This window comes from Oxyura jamaicensis, chromosome 2 (assembly GCF_011077185.1).
Source record: "Oxyura jamaicensis isolate SHBP4307 breed ruddy duck chromosome 2, BPBGC_Ojam_1.0, whole genome shotgun sequence".
In the NCBI taxonomy this organism is placed as follows: Eukaryota; Metazoa; Chordata; class Aves; order Anseriformes; family Anatidae; genus Oxyura; species Oxyura jamaicensis.
The window spans coordinates 76,519,144-76,528,516 of NC_048894.1; positions in this window are offsets into that span (position 1 = coordinate 76,519,144).

The window sequence follows — 9,373 nt, forward strand, 5'->3', positions numbered from 1 at the left end:
GTACAGTTATAGGTATAAATTACTTCAAAATAGATAAGGCAAGTTATTAGTGCCTGTTACGTGCAGTATTCCAAATGCAGCCTCTAGCTCTGAAATGTCAGGTGACCATTGTGAGGTCAGTTCTTGGCACATTCCAGTTTTCTTTCTCCACTGCTCTCCCCTGGATACAGTACAATTTATATAATATGCATATAACTGTGTATATATCTTATACAATTATGTCAGAATATGAATATAATGCCCAGTAACAGCTGGTGGGAAAGTTTCCACAATCAGTTTGCTGCAGCCATTTTGAAGAGCTTTTAACAGAAAACACACAGTGAGTTCATTATTGTGTACATGTAATTAAGCAGAGTAGAAGTAGAATCATGTAAATAGTTACTATATTCCTTTTATTTAGCATCTTTAAAAGTCCTATACTTCAGGTGATATGAACATGCTATGACAGTCCAGCTAATCCAACAAAATGCAGCAAGTAGACACATGGCATAAAGAGCAAATAAGTAATCAGAAACATTCTGAAAAAAAAATAAAAATAAATAAAAAAAGTGAAAGACTTCACAATCTAGTATTTTAGATATTATCCACAGTAACCACTGAAAAATTTAATCCCAGATGACATTTGGATGAGTAATTAGAAATTTTAATGGATTTACTGAGGCTATTCTTGTGACAAAGCTTTATTCCTATTAGCAGCTGTGGTGGTTTTCTTTTTATTCATTATACTGTTCCTATGAGTGCCTGTTTGACTTTCACGCTGTTGATGTAAATGAACACTCTCATTGATGATGATAACACAGTAGCACAGCAATATGTGTGTATAATGTGCTCTTTAAAAGTACCTTTTAAATCTAAATCCAAGCTGCAATTATTTTAGGTATGCAAATGATCAAATTGAGGATAATGCTACAAGAGAAATTTATAACAGGTTCAAATCAGAATACAAATGGCTACTTCTGGCTAAGGCTTATTGAAGATATTCTAAAAGAATACAAACTCATACTGATCTGAGGAAAATAAATAATACCTTGTAAGTTTAACTTCCCCCATCAGAGTCCTGTACTCTCTTGTCCAGGTTCTTCTATAGAAACCCTCTTCTATGGAAAGCGTTCAACCTTTAATACCAAATTTACTTATTTGTAGATATTTGATGTTGCATGGGATTTTGCATTAGCAGTGATACAAGCAATGTACAGAAATCACAATACAAGCATGAGGTAGCAATTGCAATACACAGTTGAATCACAATAAAAATAGCATTCCCATTCCTGGTCACCACCATGATGCTGGGCTTCCCAAATCACTAGGGAGGAATACATGGGGTGAAGCCAGCACAAGTCCATTGTTGTCTTAAAAGACCATGTTTCTTGTTCAATTTTTATACTTTTATGTTAGGCCAAGCTACCTTTACATATCCCCGACGCTGGTCTGGACAGCTCAGGAGGACAGTACTCTATTGATTAACTCCAGGAAGGCCATTTAAACAACTGGTCAATAGACTCAGTTGATACAACCAGTTGATCCACTGATAATTTATCTAAAGCAAAGGCCACCATGCACCCCCTTTATTACTGAGATAAGTTCAGCTTTCTTTGCAGCTATCAGTCATCCCTTACATTCTTCCCTTGGCTTCATGAGCACATCGCCTGTGCTCATCTCCTCTGAGTTTTCTTCCACTGTAGGGCTTTGTAGACTGATCACACCTTCCTATGATTTTTGGAAAAGAGGTAATTCCTATGTACAATTCCCTGAATTTGGCTTGCCTCATTTTTTTATTTTTATTTTTCTTTGGGAGTAATTTATTCTTATAAAGATAAACTTGGAGCAATTCTTGGGTATATGCCAGTTTAGTTCACATCGGCAGTGATTATCTGAAACAAATCTCCCAGCCACCTCCACATGCCATGTTTCATTTCATATCACAGAGTAGTCTTGGAGATTATGAAATTGTTTGCATTATAATGAAACTAAACCTAGATGATGCATGCTTTTGCCTAATGCTCAACACCCACTAATGGGCATTCAGTCTGTATTACAACCCTCCAAAATGCATGCAATGTATGTCAGGTCCTCAGCATCAGGTGTTGCACTTGGCAGATAAGCTCTTATTCCACTCAAAGAAAGCTTTCAGTCTCTCCCTGGGAGTGCAAAAAATCTTGTCCACATCAGAGGGATCCTCAAGGCATTACATTTCGTGAAGTCTTGCTCACAAAAACTATTTTGTTAGAGTTGTTTCAGTGACCTTGGTTTAAACATTTATGTTCAATAATGACTGCACGAGATGATCTAGAGATGATAATTTCCTAACTTTGCAGGTTGGAGACGTACCTATTTGATACTTTGTTTAGAGCATACATAGACGTGACTAAATAACTTAGCTTAAAAACTGATAGAAGCATTTTTGGGAAACATAATATTCCACTGAAAAGTATATACTCAGTTTAGAACCCTGTGGTGTTTTGATTTTCTTCTTCTCATTATCCATGATAAACATGATGATGCTTTACTTAGCCTTTTGTAAGTTTCAGTGTGTTTTATTTATCCCTGTTTTGCCTATATTCAGAGCACATAGTTTCCTCAATGCTAAAATGAATGGTACAGGTTATAAGACATTTATATATGAGAGAAATACTCAGATATTGCAACAAGTAAAAATCAAGGCTCGGTAAGACATCTGATTAAAATAAGATGTCCCCACTATCTTCCAGGTGAAGAACAATGGGTGTATTTTTGTTGAGAAAGAACAGAAACAATCTTTCATTAATACTGAGTGTTTTTTGTTGTTGTGTTTGATTGGTAGTTTTTTGTTTTTGATTTTTATATTCAATAGAGCTATGCCATTCTTGGTCTTATTGAAACAAAACAGTTGCAGCTTAAAGTACTTTTCATTATGAAATGATGATATTCAGAGACTGAGTAGTTTTTATATAATTATTGCAGTAAAGATGACAGCATTCTTATTGTATTCTGCAATCTCTCCCCCCCCCCTTATTTTTATTTTTATTTTTTTCCTTAGGAGATCAGTATTGAACCAGGGGACTGTAGAAAAAACCTTTGCATATCAAATGAAATTAGGAAATCAGTTTAATTAGGAAGAGAGCAGAATTATAATCCACTGTAACTCATGTACAATCAAGCAAGGTCTTTATTTGGATTTAAAGGTGAGAGTTCTAATAAGAAGCTGCCTCCATAATGATCCCGTTTCATTCAGTATTGGCATAAAATATGCAAATAGCTTATGCAAATATATGCATATATAGATGGATGTTTAATATCCTTGCTTTTAACTTTCAGTATTTATTTTCAGTTAAGTTTCTATAAAAAAAAAAGATAAGAAAAATATATTTTTTTGAATATTCATTGTGAAATTTGTCTTGGGAAAGATTGTGTGTCCTAGACAAAATACTATTTTCACTCAGTGGTCCAGGTATGCAGGGCATCTCTTATTAAAAGTATCCCCAGATTATTCACTTTTCACAGTGGGACATAGTGCCCTGGGTGTGTTGTTATGTCTCTTCATTTCCTTGCAAAAAGAATGTATCTGTTACTCTTGGACCAAAACTTTGGTCTCAAGGGCCTTGTTATTGTTGTGTTGTCCTCTAGAGTTATCTTACTTTTCTTTAATGTGGTTGAGAAGATAGGAGAAGAGAGATATAGCTACAGTAACAGCAAAGGGAAAGTTTGGATTGCAGAGTTTGTGAGAACAATTGAAGATAAAACTCACCTCCAGGCAGATTTTTCTAATTACAGCTCCATGATAGAAAGATTTAAATGAAATCACTTAGAAATAGTGTGCCACTGGTACTTCAAAAGTAAAACTGTCAATAAATGTGATGGTGTGTGAAGTGCCAAAACAAGTATCTGCCAGGTCCATGCTGATTTACCATCATCAGACTTCACCAGTGGATGGAGGTGTTAAGCTCTTCTACAGCTATATATTTGCAGAGTGTTATGCACTATCACAATGCCTATTTTTAACAAAAAAATATTTATTTTATTGCCTTCAGCAATTCATATTTCTCATATTTTATTTTTTATTTTTTATCTCATATTTTATTTTTTTTTATTTTTTTTTTTCCCCTGAGGAAAGATGAAATAGAATATTAGTTCAGCTTGTCTTCGTAATTATAATAATTATCAAGTGTTGTATGTTCTGAAAGCTGTCCAAGAGTTCTCAAAATTCTAAGAAACACATCCTCTAAGAATTACAGAAGTTAGCTTATTTTATCTTCAACTCTGCTTTCAGTCATTATTTTTTTTTTTCCAAGATCAAGAAGCTGTAAATTACTAGTAATATTAATTAATCACATGTTTTTAAGCAAACTGAGGACTGTGTTTCTCTCTGTCAAGCTGGTAGTTGGCACTCACATCATGTGACTGCATGAAATGAGGATCCTACTGATAGTACTGCATATTGCTGATGTTGGTAAGGAGTTTGATCAATTCAAGGGAAAAAAATAACTGATCTAAGGAGGGTGTATGCAAGAATTAACTGTTTCTTTGACTAGTTTAGCTGGAATAAATTGTAACCCTCATGAAAACAGTCCCAAAATTCTTCCTTTAAGCAGGATCCAAAAGTTCCTCTCACAAAACAAATCTATTTTATAAACAAATACTGTTATGTGCATATTAAGGAATGGGGTCCCCGTGGGAGGGATGACAACACAAAACCACACAAAATAGTTTCCATCCAACCTTTGATTATAGCCTAGTTAAAAGTTTCAAGGCTAGTTAAGAGTTTCAAGAGAAGCTCCTGATGTTATTGGCACTCTGACATGGAAAGAAAATCTAGATGATTTATTGTGAGAGACAAGGAGTAAGAAGGCATGTAGTTGTATGACATGCACCAGCCAACTGATTAGAGTAAACAGGAAATAGCAAGCTTCCTGGTTTTGTGCCCAGTCAGAACAATTTAGTGTCTACATTTCTAGTATTTCAGTTTTTGTGAATTGCTTGCACTAAATACATAAATAAATAAATTTAGCCCTTCCTGTACTTAACATTAAATTTTGAAATTCAGCATATTTTGGCTTCATCACAAATTTATAAGCTGCTTTTAATTTCAACTTTGGATTCTCATTCCAAGTTGTTTTACAGAGAGTTTCATTTTACATATTACTGACCACTTTTTGAAAAATGGATTTTTTGTAAGGTTTTCAAAGTGGTGTTCCAAATACCACCTGAGGTCCTCAGAAAATTTTAGCCAAAGTGGTGCTATGATTTCATTGTTAAATTGAATGTTTATTATTAACTCCTGGTATCGTATTTCATTTGTGCATACTTTGTGAAAACATCTTCTTAAGGATCTAGTAATATTAATTTTAAATATGCTGGATTTAGTATTTTAACAATCATTGTAGGATGGAAATCTTATTTTTAATTATTTTTATTATATATACAAAGACTGTTCTTTTTCTTAAGTCTGTAATATTGCAGTGTAAAACACTTTTCTTGATATATTTCTGTTGTACTGAAATAACTATCAGGCTCTGGTTTCAAATGTTATTTTCAATCCTTTTTTTTCAGTGTATTCAGAAAAGGGAAAACTAACTTTGATTTAAGCTATTCATGCCTTTACATGTAATGTTCTAAGATATTAATCTTGCAAGTATTGTATATCTTTCTGCTCCTATAATTGAGTAATTATTTGTGAAAGAATTCATTGAAAAATCATCTGTTATCCAATCTGACATAACATCATGACATTGCAGTGATATCACTGTTTCTCATTTGTTCATCTGTAATTAAATTTAATTAATTTTGTAATAAATCAGCATGAAGTATTCCATGACAAACCGAACAGTAAGTCTTAAGTCTAAAATTTACCTGTGGGCAAAAGTTATGAATTAAGTGTGTTAGCGTAGGACTTCACAGAGGAGTGAGGTATATGACTTTCAGATGGAGACAGTTAGACCCTAAGTGGAAGATACCATCCATAAACAGGTCTTGTGAATGTTCCTGTCTTGAAACATATTTCTGGAAAGAACAGGTGACCTGGAGCTTCCAGCTGGCCAGTTTGCCCCATGCCAGTTAGGGTCCTGTCATCTGTCATTTGGATCGCAGAGAGAGGCGCTGCCATGACAAAAGATAGCAAGTGACAATACCTTGATGTCCTGTGTGTTTGCCACCAGCACAACACAGGGATGGAGCAATTCTGCCAAGCCTTGTCAGGCTCTGAGGGTGTGCACACATCAGTGTTTCAGCCAGGTTTGAGAGAGCTCCAGTGAAGCAAATATCCCATTTCACTGCATTAGCTGCACCACGTCTCTCATCATGGCTGGTTTCAGAGCATGTGTTCACGGTTAATCTAAGCTGAAAAATGAACTCCCATACTCTGTCAAATGCACTTCCACCTACCTCAGATGGACATTTAGGTCATGGGACCAGACTAGAGGCTATTCAATGCCAAACCAACGTATGAAATATGCATAGCACATAAATCAGGTGTTCTGCATCAGCAGTTTCTCTCTACAGATTTATTGATCCATGCTATTTGCTAATGTAAGCATAGTTTAGGATTACTGTGATTAATCAGCAGTCAGAACAGATAAGAAGTCTGCTTCTCCTGAATAGCTGTGATTTAAATTTCTTTAGAATAGGTTTAAGTGAAAACTCAGCCCCTTGTTTCTGTGTTTCTTTCTGCCAGTCTTCATCATGCCCACTTTCTCCAGATTAAGTCTAAACTAGCTGGATTCCATCCAAATCACCCTTGTCAGAAATTAGAGAGAAAAGTAGTTCTGTCAGGTACTATTGAAAGTCAATATAAAGGAAATGCCATCTGTACGCATGCAAACTTCTAATGCTGGTTCTTTAGTACAGCAGAAATCCCTGCATCGTACTGTTCCTAAACGAGTTGAACACAATATTTTTGTTTTTAAATAAATGCCTCACTTAAACATTTTTTTTTTTAATTTACTTTCTATCTGGTGAAGAAAACTTGAGGCAGACTGTGGAGTCCCACAAAATTGCCCAGGGGTAGCTAAAGCTTAATATGGTGTCAGTCCTTCTGGACACTAGTACCTCATTTAGATGAATGGAATACTTCATATTTTTAACTGGTGTTTCAGGCTGCCTACAAGCCAAGACTAATTTATTCTCAGAACCATGGGATGCAGCAAAATGTGTGTGCATGTATGCATTTGTACATGCCTGGACCTGCACATGTGTGTGTCTACACAGAGATTCATATGCAACTGCGAGCCCTTTGCCAAGGTGTGGAGAGAGGTAGGAGGGAAGAGAATGGGGGAAGGAGACTGTAGTGAGTATGCCTTAAAGCAGCAATTTCACTTTGATCCTTTGGATCCCTTTGACTGATGAAGCATAGTAATTAGACTTTACAATTACTAATAGCTAAGAATATATTACTAATCTTAAGTAATTTTTGTCATAAAATTACTTCACATCCATCTGAGCCTTTGTTAAGTTACTTGAACACAGAACAATGAAATTGCTATTAAACACACACACAAAAAGAAAATAAGAATACAAATATGCACGATTCCCTTGGATTTATATATATATTTTTAAGTATATTTTCCTTTGCAATGCAAAATCTGTGCTTTCAGGGGGTTTTATAAAAAATGGAGAATTAAATAGTTTTGGTTTCAAGAACAGATTTCAAATCATAAATCAAAAACTGCTCTGGTTGTGCTGCCAGTTTGGAAAAATAAATGGTAACTGTATTAAAAAAAAATAAAAATGAAAAGAAAATACGCATGAGAACAAGATTCCCCTAGTATATCAAAATGTGTGTCCAGCCACTGTGACTGAATAAAAATATTAAATGTATTGTTAGCATATAGTATAATGGAAAACTTTAGAAGAAAGACTCTAAATAACTTGCAGGGGATTTTATGTTGCATTAGCTATTGTTGAAACTCTCAGACTTTAATGGAGTTATAGCAGTGTATATTTCTAGTCTATATACTTTTTATTATTATTATTATTTTAATCTATAAACCATGAGCCTTGCAGAATTCTAAATTCATGCTTGACTTGTTTGGGATTGTTTTCTGGGGGGCTTATTTTTGTGTTAGACTGTCCTATATGTGACACTGTTGGAATCAATAAGGACATAAATTTATTTATATTTATGTAAGTTATATATATATATATAAAAGGAAGCTTATTTGTACCACAGCTTAGTCTGAATAGAATGATTCCTGCTTACTGTGTAATTTCATTGTCATTCAAATATTGTTACTGTCTCCTACCAAAGTGGCTTAAAGAAACTCTGCATGGCATGCCTATTCCTCTGTTCTTGCATTTCAGTGACCGGTTGCATCCTTATGAAGTTCCAGTACATGTATTTATTTTTACATGTATGTATGTTCCCTGTAATCGGTATTCAGCAAGGTCTGCAACTGAGATGTGTGTCAGGTGGAGCTGCCAGACAGTCTTTGCTGAAAGGGTTGGAGGTGCTTTTATGAGTCTCAGATAGGTAAGGATCTGAAGGACCCTCCAATGCTTCTTACTAGCCCTAGTGTAACAGTAGTTCTACACTTTGTCCCTTCTCATCATTTCATCTGTCTAAAGGATTAGTGACTTTTTAGCTTACTGAAGGCCTCAACCACAAAATTCAATACATGCACAGAGGGATCTTTACAGCGAAGGCGGGACACTTTTAGCTGTCCTGCTTTCAGTCATAGCTTCCAACATCAGGAGAAGTCTTAATTGCATTTTGAGAAAAAGACATTCACAAAAGCAAACAGGTTAGCGACTTCTGGTGATTGTCTTGAGCCAGTAGCTTGTATGGTATAAAAGGTGCTAAAAAAAGACTCACCGGTAATTTATGAACCAAAGCCTTGTGCCATAAATTGAGCTAAGTGTGCTGTGGGTAGAATATTGCTGTTATAGAGTATGATGTTACCATTTCATTGGCCTTTCACTACTCAGATTTCACTCCTCTTTAAAAAGAAATCCAAGCTCGAGATATAAAAGTATTATTCATCATAAAATATTGCTAACACTGAAGAACATTCTCAAGTATTTCACTGGATTTTATACTAGAGTGAGGGAAATGAACTGTTCAGGGGTTGTGTAATTGTTATTAAAAGGTTCTTCAACATACATAAAAATTATACCTGAGCTGAAACTGTTCATTAAAGAAGATGAGTGAAAACTACTGAAGTGGGCTGTTCTTTTTCCCCTGGATATCACTACAGGCCTTCTTAATATATTACACAGATACTAATTTGTTTGCCTTGGAGGTCTGTCATAATTTGTCAGTGAAGTGAGTTTCCAGAGAAAATGGAAAATAGGAATAAATGAGAAGAGAAGAACAATGAGATTTGCCTGAAAAAAATAAAAAAATAAGGGAAGGAAAAGGAAGGGAAGGGAAGGGAAGGGAAGGGAAGGGAAGGGAAGGGAAGGG